This window comes from Charadrius vociferus, unplaced genomic scaffold, assembly GCF_000708025.1.
Source record: "Charadrius vociferus isolate BGI_N301 unplaced genomic scaffold, ASM70802v2 scaffold444, whole genome shotgun sequence".
Taxonomy (NCBI): Eukaryota; Metazoa; Chordata; class Aves; order Charadriiformes; family Charadriidae; genus Charadrius; species Charadrius vociferus.
The window spans coordinates 209,036-213,668 of record NW_009648242.1 but is presented as its reverse complement, the minus strand read 5'-3'; positions in this window follow the sequence as shown (position 1 = coordinate 213,668).

Here is a 4,633-nt window from a genome sequence, read left to right as displayed (position 1 = left end):
AAGCTTATCTCAGGTATTTCTAACAACTTTTAAGCTTTGTATCAGTATGAACTAGCTAGAAAAATAAACTATGTATAGAGTCCAAGAGATATAATGTCCACTAGTCAACTTTTAACCATATTCTACAGATCTTTAAAAATTAAAAAAAAATGTTAAATTTGCACCCAAAACCTAAAAATAAAGACAGATTGTTAAACCATGCTTATGGTTCAACCATAAGCCAACCCTCCCATATTTTTAATTCTCCTCACCTATCCCACTGCATGTGCGGTAATGACAAAAGAAGGTTAAAGCAAGTACTGTATCATTTGACCCAAGGTCTTTCTAGAGAGCCCCATTGATCAACACTTGAGTAAACTTCCCTTGCCTCGTGTTAGAGCCCTGAGGGTACTTAATGGTCCTGACTAACCCCACCTTTGGCTTCCAAACACACCATATAACTATGGGACCAGGAACCCCTCCTAAGCTTAGACCCAGGCCTTCAGTCTCTGCTTGAGCTTTGTTGCAGGAGTGCTGGTCTCCAGCAGTGCCCTCACCCGACACCTTAAACCATTTACAAATGCATGCAAAATATTGTTACAGGTTTTTGATGTGGGAAGTGGAACTTGGATTCAAACTCATGATGTGCGTATTTCTGAAAAAGAAGCAGAGCAGCTAGTACTTTGTCCTGATGCAGAAAATCTGAGCTTTGCTCCCTGCTTTAACTGACTGGATGTTGTGTCCTATTTTGCACCACTTGCGTTATTTTGAAAGAAATTGAAAACTGAACCAGGAATGAGAAAAATGTTTAATGAGAACAGAATTCAGTTCCGCTGGACTTTGGTATATCTTCCAAGTTAAACAAGGTCTGATATAGCACTTCCACTTCAAGCATTCAAAAATTATATGAAGGCCAAAATAGTTTCTACCAGCAAGACTCTGAGAAGAGGATAAAATTACTTCCACAAACCTGAGAAACTTTGAAGGGCTGAGAGTTTTGTTTACTATTTCTAGTCAGTTTGGAAATGTCATATTGGAGGCTATTGAGCTAACCACACTCAAAAGCAGAGATCAAAACATAGACCAGACAGACACCTTAACAAACAGAGTATCACATCAGATGAACAGAATAGGGAAGAACTTAAACTCATCTTTCACCACAGAGCTTAATGGGGACAAGTCTAGTCTCTTTGCAGTATCATTCCCTCAGAGCAGTCTTAATGCAAAGTCAACCTAAATCAGGGTCACTAAAGCCTAGGAAAAGGTGGGATAGTGCAAAGGCAGGACTAGGGATGACTTTGGTCTGCTTAAGCTCTTACACAAATGTGGACTAACACGCCTCTAAGGGCTACTGATCTAGAAAAGTAATGAAATCTTCATCTGTCACTAGGGTTATCCAGTCAAATATAATTCTGTGCTTTTTGCTTTAAATATTTATTTATCACTTATATCACTGTTCTTTACAGACGTGCAAAGCACAGAAAGCTTATACTTTTCTTGTAGAGACCAGTATAGCCACTTACAGAATACTTGCACAAGATTTTACCTGTGCTAGTATTGGAGAAGCAGAATAATAAACTAGGAAGTCCTGGCTCAAATTCAGGTCATAATATCAGATAACCAGCTATGAACTACTTAATTACTACATGAGCACAATAGGTCATTAATATTAAAAAGTTATTTAGCATTAGTTTTCTCTCTAGAAAACTTGATGCAAAGCCTCTGACAGAATTTTAGGTGGCACTGCATTGAATTAACACCTGAAGGATCTGTTCCTGTCTCAGAAGCTTGCCTTGCTATCCGAAAAAAGTAATAATCCCTGTTGGCTCAAGCAGATGAACAGTTTGTTGTCCCAAATCTGGGTTCTTTACTTGGTGTGCAAGCCAGTAACACACAGAGCAGAGGTATTTCCAAATTTATTCCATTAATGCACAGAAATGAGGTGTTTGTCCCAGAACAGAAGCACACCTCAGTTTCAAAAATCTCCACTTTTATACACTCATTTTTACATATTCAAACAATTAATACATATTCATTGTTATTCCCTTTAATGATTGGTTGAGATTTCTTCGCTTGCTATGTAAATTAGTGCTCAGACTGTCTTCTTCCACTGTTCTCTTTTGAGTAAGTGGTATCATTTGGGTAGGTGGTCAATGACTCAGTGGTTGCGATCTCCCCCTGCTAAAATTACCCTTTACCTGCTTCTCCTCTAATCATGGCAGTTTCAAGTGGTTTTCTCGGTTTGCTGACCAGGCCTATAGTTCAGCACCCTCTTGACAGGACTACCCTGTTTATCAACAATACTACATTGTCTGGTGGTTAGCTCCTTAATTGAATCAGAGATAAATCATGTCTAGTTACTATTTCTCTATTTCAATATTAGGTAAATAATTAAATACGGTTGGGGCAGTACAGAGGACTTGAGCAGTAGCAGGTTTCCTTGGTTGCTTCGATTACATTTTACACTTCATTTTACTAGTTTATGTCAATTTTACTACAAGCTGTCATGTCACATAAATGCTGTTAAATTAATCGCTATTGTACATTAATATTAATTAATTTCTATAACTACGTAACTTGTGTAGGGATCAGAATGAAACTATGCTTCACTGATGGAAATGTTAGAGCTCTGCATTTTCTGGGCAAACTGGGCAATGTCCAGATCAGACCAAAAAGAATAAGATGTTTGGAAAGTGACAACAAGCAAAAAAAAAAAAAAAGGAACCAGTCTTACTCACTCTAGAAACAAAAAAGATCACGCTAAACATGTGAGCTGATAACTTTGATAACTTCAGGAGCTTGCAGAATCTCCTTCCTTTGAAGTTCCTAAGAACCAGTTAAACAAAACTCCACATAGCATATTCATAATTCACCACGGCCCTTAAGCATAGCATGTGCTTCTAGAAGTCTCTTCCATTCCTGTATTTCTAGGATTACTGTGACTGTTAACACTATCACTATTCCCAGATTCTACACAGAGGTGGCAATGAAATTATACAAGACAGCAGTCTTTGAACAGTTTCTTAACTGCAAAAGAAGCAATGGAGTCCAAAAGTGTTTACTCACTGTGAATTATTAGAGCCACTGCTGACAAAAACACTCACAAGAAAAACTGAAAATATGTAACACAGAAAAAATTCCTATGTCTTCTCAAAGGAAAGGTGAAAATTAAAGGTTAAAACACCTGCCTTGTTTTTGGAAAACTTTAATTCCCAAAACGTATACATTACCTAAGGCCAGACTGCCCAGATTTTGTCAGCATTTATAATGCATGTCTGTGAATACATCAAGAAAAACTTGTTGATTCAAGTCCTTCCCTTCTTAGTCTAGAGAGCTAACTATCCAATAAAGTCTCTACTTTCAGGTATTGTTGTTAGGCCAAGCAAGAGAAAAATACTGTCTAAACGTCATATGCTCTTTTACAGATCTTCATATGCAATCTGCCATGAAAACAGTGTTTCTGACCTCAAGAGGAGGTGAGCTACATCAGTTTCAATGCTTGGAATGATCAACCCAATCATTTTTCTTTTAGCAGGCATTTAGCTCTTAACTTGTATTAAGGCCACAGAGCAATACTGGTTTTCAATAAGCCACATCAGAAACAACTTACAGGTCCCACATTCTTCTGAAAGCACAAAAGCAGAGAATGAATGGGATTATGGTGTCAATTTTCCAGTTGATTGATTGTACCTTAAACCACTGAGTATACTTCTGCAGGATTGAACGCCACACCCAACAGTCCCCCTCTGCATACAATTATTTCACTGCTCTCCATTTTTTTTTAAACAAAACTGAATTGGTTAACAAGTAAAATGTTTTAACTTTGAAATCTCAGCTTTCTTTAAAAACTGAAGTCTCAATTAAAAGGAAATTTAAGATTTCCTAGATTCACCTAAATACTGGGTTCATGTTTCTCAAATATTAACTGAAAACACACAGAGTGGGAGATTGTCTTCCTATTACTGTGACTATAAATATAGTCACCCAGAAAGACTGGCCGATTGTCTGAAAAGGCGTGATTCCACTTAAGCTGTCTCAAGATTAGTTCAATGACTTGTAACAGTTATTATTTGAACAGATAGTACCAAAAAGCTTAATTAAAACTTTTCACTGCATTATTTACTATTTGTAATAACTAACAGCCCTCTTGTTGTTGTTGTTAAGAACCACTAATATCCATACAAGCCTGGTAGCCTCCAAATAAAACAGCTGTAGGCCACATACAAACTTACAGTTCAACTACCTGCTCTGCAGACTTTGAAACGCTATCACCTGCCCCTTACTCCAAGAACGCAGCAATCCCGGGGAGACTCAGTGGTTTTGCTTTCCACACTTTTTTTTTTTAGTATTTTTGTTGCAAAGCCCGATTGCCTGAGTTCACTCCAACGCGACCTTCGCTGATGTCAAAACCATTAAGGCGAGGGTCCCCACCTGCCAAGGAGCTTACTGCCGTTTATTACAAAGCCTCTAGCTGCAGCTTCAGGGATCCAAATACGTCTCAAAAACCTATCCTTGAAGCGGCCCGGGCTTTGAGCGCCGCTCTACCCGGCCGTTACTCGCACCCCAGGAACACAAAAATAAAGATCCCAGCTCTCCTCAGCAGCCCCCCGGCGCCCCTTACTTTATGAGGCGACTGGTGCCCGTTATACGGCCC